Source organism: Coptis chinensis, chromosome 6, assembly GCF_015680905.1.
Source record: "Coptis chinensis isolate HL-2020 chromosome 6, ASM1568090v1, whole genome shotgun sequence".
NCBI lineage: Eukaryota > Viridiplantae > Streptophyta > Magnoliopsida > Ranunculales > Ranunculaceae > Coptis > Coptis chinensis.
Window position 1 is genome coordinate 77,620,084 of NC_141461.1, and position 26,727 is coordinate 77,646,810.

The 26,727-nt window shown below is 40.3% G+C and overlaps 1 pseudogene across 1 annotated transcript; it reads right to left on the reverse strand.

Moving 5' to 3' along the window:
- Nucleotides 1-391: 391 nt before the first annotated feature.
- On the reverse strand, nt 392-4,084 carry LOC147494598 (manganese-dependent ADP-ribose/CDP-alcohol diphosphatase-like; annotated as a pseudogene). The gene is made up of 4 exons (XR_015198615.1): nt 3,389-4,084; nt 3,148-3,224; nt 2,851-3,001; nt 392-1,838 (listed from the first exon to the last, which is right to left on the reverse strand). The product of XR_015198615.1 is annotated as a manganese-dependent ADP-ribose/CDP-alcohol diphosphatase-like (transcript).
- Nucleotides 4,085-26,727: the final 22,643 nt, after the last annotated feature.

Genomic DNA, 26,727 nt, shown 5'->3' on the forward strand with positions numbered 1-26,727 from the left:
TCTCACCAACCCTTACAGATTGCTTCAACTCGGTTGACCAAGAGCTTTTCCAACTGATTTGAGAACCTGATTTTAGAGTGAGAGAGGAATCAAGAACCTTTTTAATCAAGAATAAATTAGTTAATGAGCAAAAATTAGTAAATGAAGAAATAGACTGCTATCGCGAGTTACAAAAAGACAATAAAGAAAGCAAGATGCTGCCAAACTTAAAATCAAAAAAAAAAAAAAAAAAAAAATCCTTGCATCAACAAAATGAATAGCTCTTTAGCAATATCACCGAAGCATGTGGGAAACTCAAGAAGATGTTGACATTAACCCTAAACTCCACAACAATGTGATAGCAACAATAATTCTCATCAAGATAGAATGAGCAAATTGTATTGGTAATTTGGCATGCTAAAACAACGTTAACTTATCTTACTGAACACCAAGATGCTAATAAAAAACTATGTGAACTTATCTTACTGGACACCAAGATGCTAAGAAAAAAAAACATGTATATAGAAATCTGTAAGATATGATCGCTTGCTTAAAATGTGTTAGTAGTGTAGAATTATTCTAACATGAAACCTTGTGTTTTGGGATCAATAACTAAAGAAAAGCATATTACCAATTACTAACAGTCCTTACGAATTGAAGACCATTTAAGTACTTGTATCAGTACCAAAAAGCGATAATCTGTCAGGGTAGGCATCTATGTAACCGAACGCGTCCGAGCCTGGTGGACACTCTAAAGCAGCTTCAAGGGCCCGATAGTGACACCATGGGAATCAATTGAGTGCCCACCCTTGTGATCATGGCCTGCTATGCAAGCCTTAACGCATTTATATATGTGTATTACTTCCATGACCTCATCATAATTACAACATAGTGCTTCATAGCCTGCGTTGCTCTAGGATCTAGAGCCATATGGCAGCATACCACCACCTTTTCTTCATGTTTGGTTGAAACTTGAAGGATCTTATCAAGCCATTCCAGCTGTTCCTTCCCAATTGCTCCATTGAACATAAAAAACCTTCTCTCCACTCCCACCATTCCCGCTGGGCTGTTCTTCTCAGAATTTGGATTCTTTTCCTGCAGAATCTTCAGGGCTTCCATTGTCTTTGGATGGTCATGAGACCAACTGATGGCACTGATGTCATAACCATCAAGAACCACAAATTTGTAATCCGGTGTTTAGGAAAAGTCATAGTAGGCATGATCATTGGTAGTTGGCATCTTAAGCATAGGTAGCAGATCCTTCTGAGGGAGATTGTAAAGGTAGTGGTTGCCAATCATATGGTAGACGGGGCAATAAGATGTCTCAAATTGCTTAACAACTTTTTGCACAACATTTAGAGACTCTGGTTTAGGGCAGAAACCATCAACTATGTCTCCAACATTTATTGCAAATTTAAGATTTTCGTGGTCATTCCATTTTTTGACTACCCTTTGCAAGACCTGAATGTTGTGCCTGTAAAAGCGAGGAAAAAGTGACGTACATATCCCATCCATTACCCAATTGCATAGTTTTAGGATAGAAGATGGGCACAAAAGTACTAACATCAAATTAAAGATTAAGGACTATGAAGAGGCTTACAACTGTAGTTACATTATTTTCAGAGGATAGTTTCGAAGAGAAGAGCAGCTATCTGTAATTCCAAAATGAATACCTCTTTTGCAGCGGTGTTCTTTTGTTTACCCGCAGTATTTCTTTTTTTGTCCAATCGACATGTATCCAGCAGGATAAACATTTACATTCAATGCAATATACACTTTCCCCAATTTAGATATTATAACGGTAGAAATGCCCATTCTCTTTTCATGCAGTTTAACTTTTCCTTCCCGATTAAATTTCGCTGGAGTCATAAGAAAGAAAATAAGGAACACAAACAATATTATGAAATAGGTGTTCCTATAAAGCATGTATCAATATGCTTAAACCAAATAAGCTTAATAGGTAGGATGTTCATTGCAACAATCATAGTATGAAACATAAATAGATTACTATTATAACACCTCAAACCCAAAGACATTGTAAACGAAAAATAAAACCTTCTTGTACACATGCAGGGTAAGAAGATAGCAATAATCATTACACACACTACCAAAGATATGTGCAAACCCAAGTCAAATGACTTGGCTTGAAGTGGACAACATCCATTTTATACATGCAATAGTGATGCGGTTAAATCTATATACTCAGTCTAGATTGTACATTGGACCCTAGAAAAGATTTCTAAACATAATATTCCATTAACTTCTCAATTAGCATTACTGAATATAAACGTAATTGGCGAAAACTTAGGAGACACTTTCATGGATATATCAAGTGGTTATTTCTTCCATCACTTGAACAAACATATATGAACAAACTGCATAGACTTTGTTTAAATGTTGATGGCCAGAATATCATTTGTTGGGCATCGAACAAAAAGGAAAATTGAGAACTGCAATTACAGAATTTAAGGCTAAGCAAATTTCTACTTGAATGATATTTTTTCATGGTGTACAATAAAGGCAGAATGATTACAATTATTGATCAAGGGTATGGATGCTTAGACACAGGTAAATTAAAATGAAAATACTATATCTAAACCATATAAGCATTTTGAGAAATACAGAGTCATATGTTGTCATTCATCACATCCTATGGAAATCAAACATTAAGATGGAGCAAAGGGACGCATGAAGAATTAGTACATATGAAATCATAACTCATTTTTTGCAATGGATACAGATGAAGTCCTTTCAGCATTAATGGTTCAAATCACGCATGAAAATAAAATAGAGGAAGGCAACGTACAATAAACTATTTAAGATTAAATTCAAATTGAAAGTAAAAGTAAAATTAGGAAATAGGAACCTTACCTCTTCCATTGCGGTTGCAGAGGTAATGGAGAGTATGCAGGGGGAGAGACTAATTAGAGGGAGAAGTAGTTAAGGATTAGAGGATGGTTTACTTTTCTCTGTAAATTCTGGAAACGGTGTTGAAACGGTGCAAAGAATTTAGTGTGGTTTCCTACAAATTGGAAACAGAGAATTATATTGAAGAGTTTTCTTTACTCACTTGCATTTATAACGAATCAAAGAATGCCACCGGAATAATCGACTGGTTTCGGATTTTTTCTGATCGACTGGTCATCTTCCATCAAATAAGGTACGGACCTTAGTAGGGGTTCAAGTTTTTGTTGAATTTCTTGTGCTAGTGGCAAATCAAGGCTTGATATATAATTTCAATCTATCTGAACAAAGAGATTAGAGAAACTTATAAATTTCCTAGTGTTTAAACTCAAAGCTTATTATTCTGTGGAGCTTAGTACATATAAGCATATCAAACTAACTTGTATCCTCTTTTAAATGATAGCTAACCTACAAATAGACCCAAGAAACTATGCTAGGAACTTACGAAGTGAAAATTCATCTTTTGATGACAGCGAAGAGCTTAGTCTTGAAGGAGCATGTCATGTACATGAAAAGCATGTCATGGTTGACCTTGAAGATCAGCAAACAACCAAAAGAAGAAATGGAGGAGATGAATGTCGTTTTATTGTGGGTTCACGCACCATTAAAAGGAGAAAATCAACTTTTGGGAAAGATTCTCCGTTTGAAAAGCAGAGAAGAAGTAAATCCGAGAGACATTTGAATCAAAGAGAAACAGGAGAATTATCTAAAAGAAACAATCTTATTCAATGTGAACGGGCCGAAAGTGATGTTTCAATGGATTTAGAGAATAAGTAATTTCAGTATACTCAAATACTGAAAGCGAAGATGTGGTGAATAGTCTAGATGCATCTATTCCTTCTTGCGATGATCTGTTGGAGTTACATGGTTTGAATTATTCGCAAGAAGAGGAGTGAAGCTATTTTTGAAGAAGAAGAAAATTTGTTCTGTGATTACCTGCAAATGAAAATCAGAGAATTGAATGTGGTTTTGCTACAAAAAAGCTTGAAAAACATTTAGAATCGTGATCTTACTGGTTGGAAGTCTCCTGTGCAGAAGAACAGATTTACAGAAAGAGAAAAATGGAGAGGGAAAAAGTAGCCACTCCCAATAGCATGATTCGTTGGTCGCATTTGAACTTTCGAATTTATAGGATTTTAATTGGGAATATCAAGAACTGAGAAGACGAACGAACGACTTTTTTTTTTGTGAAACCGCGAAACGGTGTCTCTGTCTCTGTTTTCTGAAGACGTTGAGTTTTATAATCCTGGGAAATGATGTAAATTACCGATATACCCTTTTTGCAGAGAATAAAAAAGAAAGTGGCTGTCCAACTTTCCAGTACCCTTGGGATAAAAAACTTTGGTGTAAAACCGTGAATATGGGAACTAATTGAAAAATCCCTTATCCGCTTTATATATAAGATATAAAGATGTTTTGAGGTGGATTTGTCCCATAACCTTGAACATGTTACAAAACTGATACCTCTAGTACCTATTACCCATTAATAATTAAGTGCTCAATAGTCTGTACATACAACTAGGGGTGTAATACGGGGCGAGTCGGGTCAACCGTGGGTCAAATAGTGATGGGTCGGGGCAGGGCGGGTCTAGGGGATACAAATCCAATGGTCCCCGACGGAGCGGGGTGGGGCGGGTTGAAGTGTCATGTCTTAGTACCATCACCCGACCTGTTGGGTCAGCTTGCGGCGGGTTTTTGCGGGTCATCCGGGTCGGGTGGAAATTATCATTTTAACCCAATTTCACCTAAAAAAACTTTCTAATTCTGCAAGTAATATATTTCCAATTCACAATATAAAAAAAAAAAATGGAATCAGTCAATAAAAAATAAACAAAAATAAAAAAACTTGAACTTGAACCCAAAACCATATCTGCAAATTTGAAACTTCTTCCTCGTGATTTACCATTTGTAAATTGATTATTTTCCATAACATGATAAAATAAAGATGGGAGCAAGGATCTATGGTACAAAACAATAAAATATAAACAAAAAGAATTCGAAATTAATACAAGGATGAATGATTCATCTTCTCCAAAATTTGAAAGTTGAATTTGAACTTTTGATATTTGCCCAATGTTCAAACTTGAATATTTGAAATTGATGTTGAACTCATAAGTTTGTATTCATATCTCCCAAATTCCTACAAACGTTAAAAGAAAATATAAACAAAATACAAAAATATTAGAGTTAGAGTCTTGAAATTGTGCGGGTCAACGGGATTGGGTCAACGACTTTTGACACGGTGCGGGTCGGGCGGCTTGACGGGTCGGGTTTGAGCATAGAACCTACACCCATAGCTTGACCGCGTAAAAATGGTGGCGGGGCAGGGCGAGTCTATTTTCTGGTCGGTGCAAGTTTGGGTGGCGGGTGAAGACCGAATACCCTACTGGATGATGGGTCAACGATTTTTTTTTACACTCCTACATACAACTACTAATCTTAATCCCTTTGTGTTGGAAAAATACAATGCAACTTTGGTACGAAGGTCCCTACTGCCGGGGTATACATCCGTACAGATTCTATCGTCGAAACCACAACTTACTTACTCCTAAACGGCCGCATGTCTAAATTCGTTCGGTGCAAGAACCACCATTGTGTATTCAATATCACGAGCATGGCATCAACGCTGCATCTATTGATTGAACAATTTTTACAACCGCCAAAGGATTCATAGCACTATAGCAGCAACTAAATGGGCATTGAAATGTGTAACCATTCATTACGCTGTCATATATATATATATGGGTATTTCTGTACTATTTGCAACGGTATAGACATATTGTAGCAGCTGAGTGTAAAGCAAGATCTCTAACCCAGTAATTTGTTACTACTATATTTGGGTGTATGGATCGAAATATGGGAGACTTGTACTACTATTATTATCGAGAAATGGAATAGGTAAAAACCATGTTTAATTGATGGTCAATCAGTTAAGTATGAATAGAAACTTTACAGCGGAGGCAGATATGAAAAGTTACAACGATGCTAGTATGTAGTATTGTTATTTGGCAGATTTGCTCAAATGCTACTGATCTTTTTTTGTATTTTGTTTTCTTCAATTGTGATCCACCTAGCATTGTAGATCATCCTCATGCTAAAAATTCAAAACTAATATTGCTTCAATAGTACGTAAGAAGTACAGAATCAACAAGCGTGCCATTTTAGATCGTTGGCATAGTTCCTGTTGCTCTTGAAAGTTCCATTTGATGGATTCATTGTACTGTTGGCTTTATCCCTCACATGAGGAGGAAAGGATTTCATTCTGTGTGGAAATGTTTGAGCGTAACCCGCACTCAGATTGGCCTTGACCAAGGCGCGACCCGTGCCCAAGCTGTGGAAGACTTCCAGTACCTTCAGCGCGACCCGCGCCTAAGTTTATTTTCAGAAGAAATTGTAGACTGTGAGTTTGCAATAAGAGTTAGAGTTTTTGGCAAAACCTAACACCCAGAAAACACACGAGAGGTAGCACAAAAGTCAGAGAAAACCCAATCTTAAAAGCTATCAAGATTGAGAGATAACTTTTATAGAGAGACAACCTTGTAAAGAGATAAAAGTGATCTAGTAAGGTGAGAGACTGAAAGGAGATATTATAATCTTCCTTCCCACTTTATAAAGAACTAGCTCTTGTGGAAGTAGGCACCATTGGCCGAACCACGGTATATCTTTGTGTTGTGGTTTGCTTTAATTCTGCTTTACATTATTATTTGTTGTTAATAGTTGTTTAGCGAGTTGGGCATGTTAGTATATGTTGTAGTTGATATTTAGAATTTGTTTGGAGTTAAATTGTGTTCAAATACAAGTTATCTGTGTAGTGGGGGAATCGATTGGTATTGGTATAAACTCCAACAAGTGGTATCAGAGCCTTAGTTAGATTAGCCTAGGGTGTTATCCAAATCTTGGTTGGAATGTGTTTGACAAAATTCCTGAGAGAAGATTTGAGTTTAAATAACTTGTAGAAATGGACAAATCCGTGAACACTTGCATGGCGAGTCTGAATAGGAAGAACTACACTATCTGAAAAGCCAAGATGGAAGACTTGCTATACTACAAGGACTTGGCACTACCCATTGAGAATGAGGGAGTAAAACCAGAAAAGACTGATGAGGCTGAGTGGAAAAAGCTTGACAGAAAAACGATTGGATACATTCGATAGTGGATTGACGACAGTGTCTTTCATCATGTGTCCCAAGAGACTACAGCCTTCAGTTTGTGGAAGAAACTCGAAGACCTTTACGAGAGGAAGTCGGGCGGAAACAAAGTGCTGGTCGTTAAAAAGTTTGCCGACATGAAGTACCAAGAAGGGTCTTCAATGTCTAAGTATCTTAACGAATTACAGAATACCATCAATCAGATGCATTTGATGAACATTGATTTGAGAGACGAAGTTGAGGCTTTGTTTCTATTAGGCTCTCTACCCGAAAGTTGGGAGACATTAGCAGTCTCTCTACACGGAGCAGCCAAGGATGGAATTGTTGCCATGGAGATGGCTACCACGTCTTTGTTGAATGAGGAGACTAGAAGGAGTTCAAAAGGAAGCTCCTCTTGCTCAGAGATCCTTGTCATAGAGAAACGGGGGAAAGATAGATACAGGAAACTATCTCGTTCTAGAGATGATGACAGAAGTAAATCTAGGGGTGAAGCTAGAACTCCTAAGGCAGAGAGGCAATGTTACTATTGTGCCACCAAGGGCCACTTCAGATATGAGTGCAGAACATTGAAGAGGGATGAGAAGAATAACTGTGTACATGAAGACATGGTGCAGAGGAACTGAAACACAGGCAGAGATACTACTGCACTAGTCGACGATCTAGTGGGAATTGTGTCAGATTGTGGTGTGTGCTGTCTTAGTACCTCATGTCAAGATACAGAGTGAGTGATAGATACAGGAGCATCCTATCACGTCCTAATCGCACGGGGATTCTTCACTACCTACAGTTGTGGTGAATATGGTGAAGTGAGGATGGGTAACAGTGGCATCTCGAAGATTATAGGCATTGGAGATGTTCATGTAGAAACCAATGTCGGCTACACCTTGACACTCAAAGATGTAAGACATGTCCCTGACATACGGTTAAGCCTAATTTCGGCTGGGAAATTAGATGATGATGGCTTTGTAAACTCGTTTGGTAACGGAGAATCGAAATTAAGCAGAGGTTCCATTGTAGCAGCCAGAGGGAAGAATACTTGCTCTCTTTATAAAACACAGGCTAGTTTGTGTAAAGCGTATGAAGTGAATCTTGCGAAGAAGAAGCTTCCTCCGAGCGCGGGCACAAGAGACCGTGTCATATGGGCATAAAAGGGGACGGAAGTTCTTGCTAAGCAAAAGGCCTTACCCGGACATCAAAGATACGCATTTAAATACATCTACTCACTGTTTGGCAGGAAAGCAACACAGGATGTTTTTTCAAAGATTCCCGTCTCACAGAAAGGACAATGTCCTTGAATTAGTGCACACAGACTTATGTGGTCCTATAAAAGTGAAGCCCCACGGGGGAGCTTCATACTTCGTGACCTTCATTGATGATGCGTCAAGAAAGATATGGGCCTATAGTCCAAAGACCAAGGATGAAGTACTTGGCGTGTTTGAGAAATTCCACAGCATGGTGGAAAGAGAGACTGGAAAGTTGTTGAAATGTATTCGCTCAGATAATGGGGGTGAGTACATTGGGCCGTTTGAAGAGTATTGCCAGAGTCATGGGATTGGTCATGAGCAGACTGTTCTCAAGACACCACAACAGAGTGGAATTGCAGAGAGAATGAACCGTACCATTGTAGAGAGGATGAGATGCATGCTATCTCACTCTAAGCTACCTATAACCCATTGGGTAAAAGCAATGCGTACAGCCGTGCATGTGATCAACCTATCGTCGTCGAGGCCTCTGAATAGTGACTATCCAAAGAGAGTATGATCAGGCAGAGATGTTGATTATGGATACTTAAGGGTATTTGGGTACAGGGCATTTGTGCATATTCCTAAGGATGAGAGATTCAAGCTTGATGACAAAGCCAAGCAGTGCATTTTTTTGGGTTATGGAGATGAAAAGCTTGGTTGCAAACTCTATGATCCGATTAACAAGAAGGTAATCTGAAGTCGAGATGTTGTGTTTCTAGAAGACCAAACCATAGCAGACTTTGAGGAGGGTGAGAAGCTACAGGCGTTCACCAATGATCTTGTTGATTCAGAACCAGAAGTTCCTACTGTGGAATGTGCAGAAGGCATTGAGAATGCAGAGAACCATGAGCCTGAAGCTCATGATGAGAATCCTATTGCTCATGATGGGATAGAACTTATTGGTATAAAATATGTAGATGAGATGCATGAACCACCACCAGAGCAAGCAGAAGTGCATCATTCTGAGGCACCAGTAGATGGGGCAAGGAGGTCAGACAGAGAGAGACTAGCTTCAACCAGGTATCCACCACATACGTACGTGCTACTATCGGATGGTGGAGAACCTATGTACTATCAAGAGGCACTTGAGGGTACAGACAAGGAGAAGTGGTTGAAGGCTATGCATGACGAGATGGATTCTTTGCATAAAAATCACACTTATGAGTTAGTTGAGAAACTGCAAGGATGAAAAATTCTCAAGAATAAGTGGATATACAAAGTCAAGCATGAGGAGAACAATCCTCACCCAAAGCACAAAGCTCGCCTTGTTGTGAAGGAATTCGGTCAAAGGAAAGGTATTGACTTTGATGAGATTTTCTCTCCTGTAGTGAAGATGACTTCTATCCGGGTGATATTGGGTATGGCCGCAAGTATGAACCTAGAGGTTGAGCAACTAGATATTAAGACAACTTTTCTTCATGGAGACCTTGAAGAAGATGTCTACATGGACCAGCCAGAGGGGTTTGAGGTCAAAGGCAAAGAGCACCTAGTATGCAAGCTGATAAAAAGCTTGTATGGGTTGAAGCAAGCACCGAGACAGTGGTACATAAAGTTTGATTCCTTTATGGCAAAGCAAGGATACAAGAAGTCTGCTTCCGATCATTGTGTGTTTGTTCAGAGATATCCAGATGGGGATTTCATAGTGTTATTGCTGTATGTGGATGATATGTTGATAGTTGGCCTAAACATCAACAGGATATCCAAACTGAAGAAAGACTTGAGTAAGTCCTTTGAGATGAAAGATTTGGGTCAAGCAAAACAGATACTTGGGATGCGGATTACTCGTGACAGAAAGAGTGGGAAGTTGTGGCTTTCTCGAGAAAGTTATATTGAGAAGGTGTTGAAGAGATTCAACATGGATCAAGCGAAGCCAGTCAGTTGTCCGCTTGGTGGCCGGTTCCGCATGACCAAAGAGATGTGTCCAAAGGGTGAGCATGAGCAAAGTCAGATGGAAAAGATTCCTTATGCATCTACAGTGGGTAGCTTGATGTACGCAATGGTGTGTACAAGACCGGATATAGCTTTTGCCGTAGGCGTTGTAAGTCGTTTTTTGTCAAATCTGGGGAAGGAACATTGGGAAGGTGTTAAGTGGATATTGAGATATCTCAAGGGCACTTCCAAATCATGTTTGTGCTTTGGTGAAAGTTAGCCCTTACTTGAAGGCTACACTGATGCAGACATGGCAGGTGATGTTGACTCGATGAAGTCCACCTCCGGTTATCTGGTTACTTTTGCAGGGAGAGCAGTTTCTTGGCAATCAAAGTTGCAAAAGTGTGTTGCCCTCTCCATTACAGAAGTCGAGTATATTGCAGCCACTGAATGTTGCAAAGAGTTGTTATGGATTAAGAGGTTTTTCGACGAACTAGGGCTAAAGCAGAAACAGTTTGTAGTTCTATGTGACAGTCAGAGCGCCATCCATTTGAGCAAGAATCCGAGTTTTCATTCTAGATCCAAGCACATACACGTGCGTTATCATTGGATTAGAGAAGTACTCGAAGACAATCATTTGTGTATCGAGAAGATCCATACTGACAAGAACGGGTCGGATATGATGACCAAAGTCTTACCAAAAGGTAAGTTTGATATTTGTTGTGCTATTGTTAGAATGGCAGCACATTCCTCCTGTTGATTTGGAAATTGCATGGAGGTATCCCCCTCACTATTCAGGAGGGGGAGATTATTGGCTTTATCCCTCACATGAGGAGGAAAGGATTTCATTCTGCGTGGAAATGTTTGAGCGCGATCCGCGCCCATGCCGTGGAAGACTTCCAGTACCTTGAGTGACGACTGCGCTCGACTTGGTCTTGCCCGAGGCATGACCCACGCCCAAGTCTATTTTCAGAAGAAATTGTGGACCGCAAGTTTGCAATAAGAGTTAAAGTTTTTGGCAAAATCTAACACCCAGAAAACACACGAGAGGCAGCACAAAAGTCAGAGAAAACCCAATCTTGAAAGCTATCAAGATTGAGAGTTAACCTTTACAGAGAGACAACCCTGTAAAGAGATAAGAGTGATCTAGTAAGATGAGAGACTGAAAGGAGAGATTGTAATCTTCCTTCCCACTTTATAAAGAACTAGCTCTTGTGGAAGTAGGCACCACTGGCCGAACCACGGTATATCTTTGTGTTGTGGTTTGCTTTAATTCTGCTTTACATTATTATTTGTTGTTAATAGTTGTTTAGCGAGTTGGGCATGTTAGTATAGGTTGTAGTTGATATTTAGAATTTGTCTGGAGTTGAATTGTATTCAAATACAAGTTATTTGTGTAGTGGGGGAATCGATTGGTATTGGTATAAACCCCAACATATACCAGTCAGCAAACTCAGTCCAGCAAACTCAAAGTTCCTCACCTTCATCTGAACCACTTCTAACTCAACCTTCCAATCTTCCAGCATCTCAAATTCAGCAATCATCAACTCAAACAACTTCAATTCACACAAGATAAAAGAGTCATTTCATCAGATATAGTCTATGGTCCTCCACAAAAGTCCAAAACTAAAAATCATCCTCTTCCACAAGCTCTGTTATCACAAAAGAAAGATTCATCGACAACACCAACTTGTTATTCAAAAGCAGTAAAGGATCCTAAGTGGAGAGGCTATCGCATTAGAGATCAATGCATTACAATAAACAAGTACATAGGAGTTAGTTCCTTATGATCCAAGTCAAAATATAGTCTGCAATAAGTGGGTTTTCAGAATCAAATATAAGTCAACTGGACTAGTGAACAAATTTAAAGCTAGATTGGTGGCAATGGGGTTTCACCAACATAATGGAATCAATTATACTGACTTTTATTAGTCTAGTTATCAAGCCTCAAACAATAAGAGTCATCCTTACCTTGGCATTACCTACCTATTATCTTTATCATCCCCTGAAACATAAAGGAAATCAAACTGAGATGTTTACTTACAACAACAACATACACAGGGAAAAAAGTTGCAACAGAAGATGGTTTCACATGATACAAAAGCATCGATATAGCTAAAAATTAAGGCAACACAATACCTCAGTAATGTTATATTAACAGGTCAAAGGAAAGTACATGGTGTGGAGTTACAACAAGATGCAAAACCAAAATAATAAATTTAAGTGCATGGTAGCTTTATAAACTTGCTCTTCCTTTTATCCATATTCCACATAATTATTGCTATGAATTTTCATAAATTTACATGTAAGTAAATCTATAATTAATAATCTGTATTAGGAATCTCGCACCTATGCAGCCATATGGCTCGCCCTTCCACTAGTGTCCTCTCTCTATTCCCACTCTTCCTTCATGGCTTACTGCCTGATCTGCTGCCGTAATGTTAAGGTCACGAGCTTCCTATATTGATGCTAATACAAGTCCTTATGGTGATAAGTTGTGGAACACACAGCTGTTTCTGCATGCTTCACCCGGTCTCAACTCCTGTTGCTGCAACTCTGTTGTTGCCGTCCAAGCCTCCCTGTAAACACTCTGGTCTTGTATGATATTTTCTGGGGGTTGAGCTTCCTGGATGCCTAAAAGCTCAACAATGGAGCTTTTCTTGTCATTTACAATGTACTGGCTTAGAAAAAGCTTGCATTTGTCCCTATGAATGTGTTGACCAACAACAACTTAATATCTGTCTAAAACCTCTATAACATTCTTTATATACTTATCATTAGCATTACAAAATAGAAAAATGTCATCAGCAAACATAAGATGAGTGGGACTGGAATAGCTACGGTGCACGATCATCTTGCGAATCTTGGTGTTACTTGCTAGCCAGTCTATACTTCTACTGAGACAATCTTTAGCAAAGGCGAAAAGGAGAGGTGAGAGAGGGTCTCCTTGCCTAAGCCCTCTTTTAGCTGTGAAGTAACCTCTAGGACCCCCATTCAGTAAAATGGAAATAGAGTTACTAGAAAGAGCTCCTTGCACCCAAGTAATCCAGGTGTCATTAAATCCAAACTGATGGAGAGTGTCCCACAGAAACTTCCAATCAAGGGTGTCAAAGGTTTGAGAGATGTCAAGTTTGAGACCAAGACTACCACCATGGTTCTTAGTGTTCAATTCATTTATCATCTCCGACGCAAGCCCAATAGCTTCATGAGAATTTTTGTTGGAAATAAAACCGTATTGCTCTTTTGATATAACTCTTGAAGCTATTGGTGCAAGTCTAGAAGCAAGAACTTTAGTAATAACCTTATATGCAAAATTAGATAAGCAAATAGGTTTGTACCTTCCAAGATTAGTGACATTTCTTTCCTTTGGAATAAGAACTAAGAAGCTGGCATTGAAACTGATGCAGTACAGATGCTTGCGGAAGAATACCTTGATGAATATGATAGGGTCGTCAACGTATGAATATTGGCTCTGAGGAGTACGAGCGCGGGGCGCGCTCAGTTTGCCTTGATCCAAGCGCAGGTTGCGCTCAAGGCGAGTGAATGTTACAATAGAATCAGCTCGGGTCGCGCTCAGTTTTGTCTTGCCATAGGCACCGGTCGCGCTTTGGGCCTTATCGTGGGCTTTACACGAATAAAGTTATTATTTTGCTTATTTTGGTAGGATTGGTTTTGGAAAGTTACCGCTTGTTTAGTTTAGGGTTAGGACGCCTATTTAAAGACTTAGGAGGGTTGTGATAAGACTATTCATTGATTTTATAAAGTTATTTCATCGTTTCTTGGTTAAAGAGCGATTATTTTGATTGTTTGTGAGCTAACGCACTTAGTATTACATTAGTTGGTATTAGATTCAGCTATGATCTAAATATGCCTCATCAAGCAGCAAGAGGACGTGGTAGACCTCAGAGAGAAGCTTTTCTGGATGATGTGTATGCTCGTGACCGCATGACCGAACTTTAAAGGCAGGTAGTAGTGCTAACCCGCCAGGTCGAGGCCCTTAATCGGCAACCCGACCAACCACAAGACCGTGCACCACCGCATGTGGAGGACGATCTGGAGGCAGAGGATAACAACCCCTTTGCTGTTTTGGAGGAGGATGATAATTTCCCCGTTCCGCAACACTGGGAGAACAGAGGCTGGGAATCGGGTTTGAAAATTGATTTGCCTGAGTTTCATGGCAGCTTACAGCCGGACGATCTGATTGATTGGCTCGGGACTGTGGAGGAGGTTATGGAGTTCAAAGAAGTGCGGGCGACAAGCGGTGGCGCTTTGTGGCAACTCGTTTTCGTGGTCGTGCTATGGCTTGGTGGCAACAGTTGAAAGCGACTCGTCACCGAAGAGGTAAATCTAAAATCGTTGATTGGGCAAAACTTAAAAAATATCTCCGTGCCGATTTTTTACCATTCAATTATACGCGTGAACTATATCAACGCTTTCAGAACTTGAGTCAAGGTGCAAAATCTGTGGATGACTATACCAAAGATTTTTATCAGTTATTGTCTCGTGTAGATTTGACAGAGTCTGATGATCAGTTAGTGGCCCGTTATACTGTTCTAACCTGTAGGATGCCTTGAACCTGTTTGATGTTTTCTCGGTCTCTAAGGCTCATCAACGTGCCTTAATTCTGGAAAAACAACAGAATCGCAGGAGTAGTGGTCCTATTCCCCGTACTCCTAATGTTCCTATCACTAGGCTGCAGGGTCCTGAAGCTATAGGTCGTGGCGCTAATGCAGTTAAGTGTTTTCGTTGTGGTGAGATGGGTCACTATGCTAACCGATGTTCCAAACCGCTTGCTCCTAGTAAGATTTTGTTTGCCAAGAATGAGGATATTTGATAAGGATCCCGTGGGTGGTTTTCTAGGGGCTCCCATCTTTGATGTGGGTTGGATGATGATTCGGAAGAAATAGTCACTGGTGACAAGGGTGAACTTCTGGTGGTGCGCCAACTGTGTTTTACTCCTAAGAAAATTGAGGGTGATGGTTGGCTCCGCAATCATATTTTTCAGTCAACTTGTACCATTCTAGGGAAGGTCTGTAAGCTGGTTATTGATTCAGGTAGCAATGAGAATGTCATCTCTTCTGAAGCTGTTCGTAAGCTTAACTTGGCCACTGAGAAACATCCGGCGCCTTATTCTCTCTCTTGGCTGGAGAAAGGCACAGAGGTAACAGTGACTAAACGTTGTTTGGTTTCTTTTTCTATTGGTTCTAAGTATGTTGATAAGGTCTGGTGTGATGTTGTTACTATGGATGCTTGCCATTTGTTATTGGGTTGCCCCTGGCAATTTGATCGGCGGGTTTCTCATGATGGTTGGAAGAATACTCATAGTTTTCAGTTTGAAGGTGTTAAAATTATGTTAGTACCTACTTGGGAGCCTGTGCTCACAGCCTTTCAGCCGAGCCAAAGTCTTCTTGTTTGGCTTTGCGTAGTTTTGAGACCGAAATGCTTGGTACTAGTCAAATGTTTATTTTAATGTGTGAACCTAACACGCTGAAGATTGCAGTGCCAACATGTGTGCAGGGATTATTACAAGAGTTCGCGGACCTTTTTCCGGATAAGTTACCGGCTGGTTTGCCTCCTATGAGGGATATCCAACACCAAATCGATTTGGTTCCTGGTTCTAAAATCCCAAATAGTCCGCATTATCGGATGAGTCCGAAAGAACATGCTGAGTTACAACGACAGGTTACCGATTTGCTTACTAAAGGATTTATTCGGGAAAGTCCCATGTGCAGTTCCTGCTTTGTTAGTTCCCAAGAAGGATGGATCTTGGCGTATGTGTGTTGACAGTCGGGCTATTAATAAGATCACTACCAAATACATATTTCCTATTCCCCGGTTAGATGATCTTCTAGATCAGTTACATGGTGCTGTCGTCTTTACCAAGCTTGACTTAAAATCTGGTTATTATTAGATTTGCATCCAAATTGGTGATGAGTGGAAGACCGCCTTTAAGACAAAGGAAGGCCTATATGAGTGGTTGGTCATGCCATTCGGCCTTTCTAATGCACCCAGTACTTTCATGCGAGTCATGGACCAGGTGTTGAAGCCATTTATGGGCAAGTGTGTGGTGGTTTACTTCGATGACATCCTAATTTACAGCAAGGATACCGCGTCTCATCTCTAGGATCTCTAGGCGGTGTTGTCTGTCTTACGCCAAGTTCAGCTATTTGCTGCTATTGCCAAATGCATTTTCTGTACTGACTCAGTTCTCTTTCTGGGTTATTGGTGTCGGCAAAAGGTATCTCTGTGGATATGTCTAAGGTCGAGGCGGTTCGCTCCTGGCCTAGCCCGTCGACATTAACTGAAGCCCGTAGTTTTCACGGGTTTGCTTCTTTTTATCGCCTCTTTGTTCCTCATTTTAGCACTATCACTGCTCCAATTACTGACTGTTTGCGTGGTAGTAAGTTTCTTTGGTCTCAGGCAGTTGAAGAGAGTTTTCAATTTCTCAAGACTAAGCTTATTTTGGCACCAATTCTTAAACTCCCAGATTTTTCATCTCCCTTTGAAGTGTGTACTGATGCTTCTAAGGTTGGTATTGGGGCTGTTCTTAGTCGAAGATACTCACCACCGCCGCTTATTTTAGTGAGAAACTCGGTCGCGAAACGTAACTTCTGATGCTTATGAGTTAGAATTTTATGCCGTCGTTCAAACACTTAAACATTGGCGTCATTATTTGATTCACTCCGAATTTCTCCTTTATACTGACCATGAAGCACTCAAGCATATTGGTAACCAAGATAACGTTAGTGCCCGACAACTGCGCTGGTCTAGTTATTTGCAGGATTTTACCATTGTCTTGCGCCACAAATCTGGGGTTCAAAATCATGTGGCGGATGCTCTTAGCAGGCGTTCTTTGTTGTTGGTGTCCTTGCGTACTTTGGTTTTTGGATTTGACTCTTTTCCCGAGATGTACACTTGTGATCCCTATCTTTTCATTCATTTCTCGCTACTGGGGAGGGCGGTTATCGAGTTTTTCTACGGGGAGGGTTTTGTTTAAGGGTAAGCGTCTCGTGTTGTTCTGCTGCCGCAGCAGCCGTGTCTTCGCCTCATCACTGAATTGCATAATGAGGGCCACTTTGGGCGTGACAAGACACTACGGCTCGTCTCTGAGTCTTATTTTTGGCCAGGTCTTAGCACAGATGTTCACAAATTTGTTGCTCGTTGTCATATTTGCCAGGTCTCAAAGGGCCATGCTACTAATGCAGGGTTATATATGCCTTTACCTGTTCCGAGTCGTCCATGGTGTGATATCAGTATGGATTTTGTTCTTGGTCTTCCTCGTACTCAATGGGGCCACGACTCTATTTTTGTGGTGGTAGATCGGTTCTCTAAGATGGCGTATTTCATTGCATGCAAGAAAACTACCGATGCTGTTAGTGTTGCCCAGTTATTCTTTCACGATGTTTACCGATTACATGGTTTACGTACCTCTATTGTTTCTGATCGGGATACTCGTTTCCTTAGTCATTTTTGGCGTTGTTAATGGAAAATGATGCACAATGAGTTGAAATTTAGTATTACCTATCATCCACAAACGGATGGCCAGACTGAGGTTGTTAACCGGTCCTTGGGTAATCTGTTATGTTCTTTGGTGGGTACTAAGATCAAGCAGTGGGATTCTCATCTTGCCCAAGCCGAGTTTGCCTTTAACCGTTCGGTTAATCGGAGTTCATGGTATAGTCCCTTCTAGGTTCTCTATGGGTTTAATCCTCGCATTGCGGCTAATCTGGTGCCTATTCCTGCTTTACAGCCTATTCATGCTACTGCTTCTGAGATTGCTCATCACCTTCAGGATACTCATGCTACTGTCCGTCAGAAGTTATTAGAGTCCAATGCAAAGTACAAAGATACTGTTGATCGCCACCGTCGTGATGTTCATTTTGAGGTGGGTGATTTTGTCTGGGATGTCCTTACTAAAGACCGTTTTTCCGTTGGTGACTATAATAAGTTGAAACATTGCAAGATTGGTCCTGTGGAGGTGATTGAAAAGATTAACGCGAATGTCTATCGCCTTCGTTTGCCTAGTCATATCCGGACTTCTGATGTCTTCAATGTTCGACATCTCATTCCATTTTGTGGTGATTCGTCTGATGATGAGGATGCTTTAAATTCGAGGACGAATTCCTTCCAACCAGGGGGGAATGATGCAGTACAGATGCTTGCAGAAGAATACCTTGATGAATATGATAGGGTCGTCAACGTATGAATATTGGCTCTGAGGAGTACGAGCGCGGGGCGCACTCCGTTTGCCTTGATCCAAGCGTAGGTCGCGCTCAACGCGAGTGAATGTTACACTAGAATCAGCGCGGGTCGCGCTCAATTTTGTCTTGCCATAGGCGCGGGTCGCGCTCTGGGCCTTATCGTGGGCTTTACACGAATAAAGTTATTGTTTTGCTTATTTTAGTAGGATTGGTTTTGGAAAGTAACCGCTTGTTTAGTTTAGGGTTAGGACGCCTATTTAAAGGCTTAGGAAGGTTGTGATAAGACTATTCATTGCTTTTATAAAGTTATTTCATCGTTTCTTGAGGGTTGTGATAAGACTATTCATTGATTTTATAAAGTTATTTCATCGTTTCTTGGTTAAAGAGCGATTCTTTTGATTGTTTGTGAGCTAACGCACTTAGTATTACATTAGAAACTCTTTGGAAGTCTGGATCGCCTGAAGAAATAGTTTACGGCCTTTATGAGGTTTCCTCCAACAATGTCCCAACATACTTGGAAGAAATGGCCATTAAAACCGTCTGGGCCTGGTGCACTGTCTGGATTTAGAGCAAAAACTGCTTGCTTAATTTCTGCTGGTGTTGGAAATTTGGTGAGTATCCTGTTATCTTCTTCAATGATTGATGCTGGTATCATATCAATAAGTTCTTGATCAGTGCATAAACTTTCTCTAGTGAAGTGCTGCTTATAGTGACTTACAATGAAGTCAACTATGTCGTCTTGAGATCTGAGAGTAGTGCCATCCTGCTTATCGATGCTTTTCATGTAGGATTTAGCTCTTTTCATGTTTGCTAAAGAATGGAAATATTTTGTGTTGCGGTCCTCCCACTTAGTTCTAAATTTCTGCCTCCACATTTGCTCCGCATGATCCAACAACGATTCCACTGTAGTTTCCTGATTAGCAATTTCCATGGCAAGTTCGTCATTGCTCGATTCTTGTTCGAAGTGCATCTGCATTGTCTCTAGTTTCTGAGTTTCCTCTTGAATTCTTGTATCCAGATGACCAAAGACATTCTTGTTTCAATCTTTCAACCTTCTCTTGAGTCTCTTAAGCTTCTGAGAGAAAGTAAAGATTTGAGACCCTTCTATTTGTATTTGCCAGCTTTCACTAACCATGTCCAAGAATGTAGGATGAGATGTCCACATGTTGTGAAACCTGAATGGGGAGTTTTTTGGTTTCTTTACATCCTCATGCCATCCTATCATAGGTGTGTGATCTGAACACAACCTGCATAAAACCTTGTATGACCAGCAGACCAGTTTGGGTACCTTGTGGACCACTCAGAGTTGTGACATACTCGGTCTATTTTTCCACTTATTCTTTTGACGCCATGCTGCTTGTTAGACCAAGTATAGAAGTATCCAGTGCTTTCCACTAAGGAGTTATCATCGATGAGTTCTCTAAACTCTCTAATTGCCGTTGTGGAAAGACATAACCTCCTTTCTTCTCTGATGGTGATAGGTAGGCATTAAAGTCTCCAAGTAAAATAAGTGGCATGCTAGCTGATGTTATTTGACTGAGTTCCAACCATAGTGCTCTTCTGTGTATTTACAGTGAACTTGCGTGAACAAAGCAACATAGAGATCCTTGAACCGCCACAGTGATTTGTTGTCTTGATCGCCCATCATAGCTGGCTTGCCCACACTTGCTTTCCAGAAAACACATATATTTGGGATATAAACCACATTATCATTTGTGAAGAAATCCGTATGGTAACCATGGGAGTGCAATAAACTAAGCGGTAAACTTTTAGTCTTTGGCTCTGCAATTCCAAAAATATCGGGCTCCCATTTGTTTAGTAGCTTGAAAAGTCTAGCCTGACTTTTGGCATTAGCAATGCCTCTTATGTTCCAAAAAAAGCACCTCATTGATAAGAAGTGAGTTTATTCAGAAGATAAATCTTCTATTTTGATGTCCTCACAGCAGACCTAGTCCTGGTCAATGCTGGAGATGCAATTGGTGCCTTTTCAATCTCTGAAAGAGACATGAATTTTTGCTTCTCAGGTTCCTTGTTTCTCCCTTTTTTCTTTGGTTGAATCCAATGTCCTTCAAGTTCAGAGGCTTCTGCCCAACTTAGTTGTTTTCCTGTCGACTTTTGTTTCTCTATCAGTGCTAAAACCATGTTGGCTTCCTTTACTGCTTGAGATGGCTCTGTAGAAGTGTCGGAAACATAGTCAATTTCCAGTCCTGAGTTCACACTCTCATCATTGTTTTCTAGAGCCGCCGGCCTATTTCTCAAGCTAGAATTGCCTACATCCTAGTCTAAGAGCACCTGAGAATTAGTAGAAGTAATATTCTCCACCACAGTTGCAGTAGATATAACCCTTGCTAACCCAGATTCTATCGGTTCCTCGGCAACAACATCGAAGAAGGCATCAACATATGTGCCCATATTTGGGTTCAAACTCCTGATTTCTCCATTTGCAACTATAGTCAGTCCTACATCTTATGTTAATCCTGCTGCGTTGTTCTCCATGTAATTTCTAGTAAGAAAAAATAATAATAAGAATGCAGTAAAGACTTATCACTGAGGATTGTGCTCGGCACAATTTCCTTAAGACGAAAAACGCCGCCGGTATCGTTCTTTGCCGACCTCAAAATCGTCTCGAGGGATACAACGGTGGATGAGCGTGTCACCAGCCAATGACCGACTCTGCGGGAACCCTCAAAGATACTCCGGACAAGTTTTTAATCGGAGGAAAATAATGTTGTATTTTTCGTGTTTTCTAAAACATTCTGATTTTGGAAAGAAGACCAAAAACGCAAAAAAACAAGCCCAAGACTTTCGCACCCACGCTGAAGCCCAATTGGGTGGATTTGCACCCCCTGGCAAGACTAAGGTTTTCTTCGAGCTCCCACCTCGAGAGCCCCCCAAACCAAGGAGGCCTTTGTGTGCTTGCGAGCACCTCCTTATATCTCTCTACACTATCCCTCCATAGGGACACAACCAATATAAACTTAAGAGTCTTAAGTTTAGTAACCATAATGGGACTAAAGCCCCCACATTAGAGTGTAGTAGATACAAAAGGTCATGGGTTCAAACCCATGAGGACACAAATTCATTCACATTTCCAACAATCCCCACATGAATGGAATTATTAAGAAAGCGGAAGAAAAGAAAAACAAAACAAGAATGTCGGAGTATGAAGAAGTTATGAATGGGTGAAGGTGTCATCTGACTTGAACCTTCGCTTGGTGTTTGTCTGTCGGGATTACTAGTTGACCCGGTGACCTTAGTCTTGAACATTCAACATATATGTAAGCCAAGTCGGCAGTTAACACACATAACTTCAAAAATCATCATAGAGTTCCCTCGGTTGTGCTCATTATAGCCATGAGCTTCCCGGGTTTCATGAGTGCTCTAGAGAACAAGCCTATAAGTTCTCATAGGCGGCTTTTACTTCCTCACTCATATAGGTGCCTCTATCGGGGAGTGTCTTGTATCTTTACACCCTTTGGAAAAACCCGGCTATAGAAAGCATTAAGAGTATTCACTCATCCTTTAAATGATACGAAGGTACTACTACATCATAGGGATGGGGTACGAGTTTTCACTCTAGGTGTAGTACCCCCACAAGTCACGCAGATAACTTGTTTGCCCATTGAACCTTGATCACGGGATCTCCATTCCACGAAGGTTGGGTGTCAGGTTATCGGTGATTTAATTAAATAGGCAATTAGTCTTTAATAGACTTTAGCCCCATCCCCTTGATGTACTAAAACCAGCTCTCTAGCTAGGCCTTTAGTTAAAGGATCGACTAAATTTTCTTTTGACCTCACAAAGTCAATAGCTATGATCCCATCTCTTAACAACTGCATCGCCGGTGTTATGTCTTCGACGAATATGTCAAGATTTCCCATTATAGGAAGTATTTTTGGCCCTCAAGATAGCGGCTTGGCTATCCAAAGTGAATAGAGCAGTGGAGCGAGGTTTAGGCCAAAGCGGGATATCCATCAAAAATTCACGATCCACTCTGCTTCCTCACTAGCTTTGTCTAAAGCTATAAACTCAGATTCCATAGTGGAGCGGGCAATGCAAGTTTGCTTAGATGATTTCCAAGACACTGCACCCCCGCCATAGTGAACACATAACCACTAGTGGATTTAGATTCACGAGAATCGGCAATCCAATTGGCATCACTGTACCCCCTCAAGCAATTTGGATATCGCCATAATGAACACCATAATTTGAAGTATATTTCAAATATCTCAATACGATAAGAGCATCCCAATGCTCATTCTTTGGGATTTATGGTGTATCTACTAAGTTTGCTTACGGCGTAAGCTATGTCGGGTCTAGTGCAGTTCATAAGATACATGAGGCGCCTATAACCCTAGAAAACTCTAACGGTGATACACCTAATCCAATTATTTTTTGTCAAATGTATACTAGGATCATATGGTGTTCTAAGCGAGGTACAAATCAAATTGATTAAATCTTTTAAGCATTTTCTCTACATAATGAGATTGAGACAAAGTAATTCCATCGAATTATACACTATCTTAATGCCAAGAATGACATCAATGATACCCAAATCTTTCATGTCAAAATGCTTACTCAAAAAGATTTAGTCTTATTGACGGTCTCTAAACTGGTTCCAATGATCAACATGTCATCCACATATAAGCGGATAATTACACTAGATTGTTTCTCAAATTTACAATAAATGCATTTATCGCCTCATTAATATTAAAACCATTAGAGATTAGCACACTATCAAATTTCTCATGCCCTTTGTTTAGGAGCTTGTTTGAGACCGTAAAGAGATTTCTTTAGCCTACAAACTTTTCTCTCAAGGCCTTCTAAAACAAACCCTTACGGCTGATCCATATATATCTCCTCTTGTAATTCTCCATTTAGAAATGCCGTTTTAAGCGTCCATTTGGTGAATTACGAGATTAGAGTAGAAGCAAAGGCTATTAACATTACGATAGATGTAATCCTCGTCCGGGAGAGTAGGTATCAAAGAAATCAAACCCTCTCTCTCTGTTTATAGCCTTTTGCTACTAATCTCGCTTTATATTTATCAATGGATCCATCGCCTTTAAGTTTCTTTCTAAATAACCATTTATTCCCAATAGTTTTACAACCGGGGCAACTGAACCCGGCTCCCAAGTGTTATTGGTTATAATGGACTCATATTCACTTAGAATGGCCTCTCCAAAAATCGCATCGAGGAAGATGACATGGCCTCACGAATAGGTCGAGGATCCTCCTCTACTAAGAAAGTAAGGAAATCAGGTCCAAAAGAGGTGTTAGTCCTAGGTCTCTTGCTCCTCCCGAAGTTCAATTTCATCTTATTGAGGAAGAATCTTCTCGAACTCTAGGAGCAAGTGTAGAAGAACTTCGGAGTCCCTCGATCTCTCAATAAATGGGAATTTATCCTCAAAAAAAGACAAGCATCCCTAGACTCAATAATGGTATTATCATCAACAAATTTATTTTTAGATTTGAAGACAAAAACACAGTAGGCACCGCTATTTACAGTGCATACCCAATAAAGACACAATCTACAGTTTAGGGCCAAGTTTAGTCCTCTTGGGTGTTGGTATAGATACCTTAGCCAAACACCCCCACACTTTAAAGAATCTATAAGTCGATTGTCCTATTTTTCCACATCTCATATGGAGTTTTATCATTGCCTTTAAAAGGTATCTTATTGAGAATATACCGGGCCGTTAGCAAAGCCTCCCCCATAGGTTCATAGAAGCCCCAGAGCTATTGATCATCGAATTGATCATATCTTTGAGAGTCCTATTTTTCCTCTCTGCTATCCCATTGGATTGGGGAGCATAAGGGGCGATGGTCTCATGTACAATACCATTATTTTCACAAAATTTATTGAAAGGACCGAATATTCACCTCCTCTATCGGACCTAACTATTTTTATTTTCTTGTCTAACTGGTTCTCAACTTCAGGTTTTAAAGGAAATAAATTTAGCTAAGCTATCATCCTTACTCTTAAGAAGATAAACATGATGAAAACGTGAAGCATCATCAATGAATGTAACAAAATATTTATTACCTCTTCTAGTCATGTAACCTTTAAGATCACATAAGTCGGTGTGAACCAATGCCAACAACTTCGGTGTTTCTTTCTACCTTTTGAAAGGTTTCCTAGCATATTTAGATTCTACACATACTTCACATCTCTTTATTTTCAGAAATAGTATTCTTGGATATGTTACCTAGATGCATCGGTTTTTAATTGAAACATTATTAACGTGTCCAAGTCTACTATGCCCGATCAAATGACTCAACCATATAAGAAGAAGTAGATGCTTTATTAAATTCAAAATCAGTTACATTGAGCTTAAACAAGCCTTCATCTAAATAACCTTTACCCACAAAGGGTTCCCCTTAGTCGAACAAATTTGTGCGACTCAAAGACAAGTTTGAACCCCCTTCTTACTTAAAAGGGAACCGGAAACCAGATTTTTCCTAATATCGGGGAACATAAAGAACATCCTTCAAATTAAGAACATTTCAGTGAACTTCAAATTAACGGTCCCTTTTCCTTCAACTCTAGAAGCGGATGAGTTACCCATGAATAGACTTTCTCCTTCTCCCGGAGGAGTGAAGGACTTAAATGCACTTTTAGTGCCCCGGATGTGTTTGGTAGCCCGGTGTCTACCCCCCGGTCGATCATGTTACTCACCAAGTTAACCTCGGTAACCACGGCCAGAAAAGTTACCATCACGAACTACATTTGCTTGTGCCTTGTCTTTCTTCCCATCATTGGACCTTTTTGAATTTACTGGTCCGGGGCTATATGACCTCGAGATCCTTTACACATAGCAATGAATTTCGGGATTGTAAGGTTTCTTTTAAAAGTGAGGTTGGGACTGTTTATTCTTGTTTAGCATATGGTTTCTTTTGACGGGAATTTAGTTGATTTAGACTTAGAAGAACTAGCGGCGTTACCTTCCACCAGGTTAGCCTTAGCCTTCATTTCTGAAGTCTCCACATTGATTTCAGCCTTCCTGTTATCCTCATGAATAATTATTTGCAGCTCCTCCACTTGAGAAACAACAGATTTCCCATCTTCCATCTTGAATTCCAGAAACTTTCCTACAAGAAACTTCTTAGAACTTGCATCTTCAGTAGCATACTTCTTATCAAGTAAACTCCACAATTCTGTAGCAGTCGTACACACAGCATAAACATCATACAAATCAAGGGAAAGACAATCAAGTATATAATTTCTACATAAATTGTGCCGAGCACAATCCTCAGTGATAAGTCTTTACTGCATTCTTATTACTATTTTTTCTTACTAGAAATTACAATCTTAAGACGAAAAACGCCGTCGGTATCGTTCTTTGCCGACCTCAAGCGTCGTCTCCGGGGATACAACGGTGGATGGCGTGTCACCGACCCAATGACCCGCTCTGCGAGGGCATTTCGGATACTCGGACAAGTTTTTAATCGAGGAGGAAAATAATGTATTTTTAGGTGTTTTCTAAAAGCATACTGGTTTTTGGAAAGAACCAAAAAAAGCATAAAACAAGCCCGATTACTTTCGCACCAGCGAAGCCCCCCAAGCACTAAGGTTTTACGGAGCTCCCACCTCCCGAGCCCCCAAACCAAGGAGGCCTTGTGTGCAGCGAGCACCTCCTTATATCTCTACACTATCCCTCCATAGGGGACACAACCAATATAAACTTAAGAGTCTTAAGTTTAGTAACCAATAATGGGACTAAAGCCCCCCACATTAGAGTGTAGTAGATACAAAAGGTCATGGGTTCAAACCCATGAGGACACAAATTCATTCACATTTCCAACACTCCACAAGCTCGTGAAGTGCACAATTCTTTGGACGACAGTTATTATTCAAAGTAGTTCCATAACTACTTTGGTCCACAACAAGAGTCCCAACAGCCACATTTGATTCATCTATGGCATTAAGTTCACACATTTCTCAACTGTTGCAGCAGCAACAACTGCAATTGAGCCCAAATTAGCTTCCTTTGGTGCTGGGTCTACATCGATAATCTCTGTTATGTTGGCTCCAGTAATCCTAACTTCAGTGTTGTCAACAAACACCGTTTCAGAGTCTTCGGAAAACACTTGAAATCTGTTTGTTCCCATTTCTACCTAAGTTAGCACTGTCTTTTGGACCAAGATTGCTTTAGAGCTTTTTGCTGCATTTGTGTCATTTTGCTTGCTTCTAGGGGGGGTTGTCTACCACCACTGCTTTGAGTTTCTCATTGTTTGCCATCACACCTTTAAGATTCTTGCACTCGGTAACGAGGTGACCAATAATTTTACAATGGTTGCACATTCTTGGGAAGTTTCCCA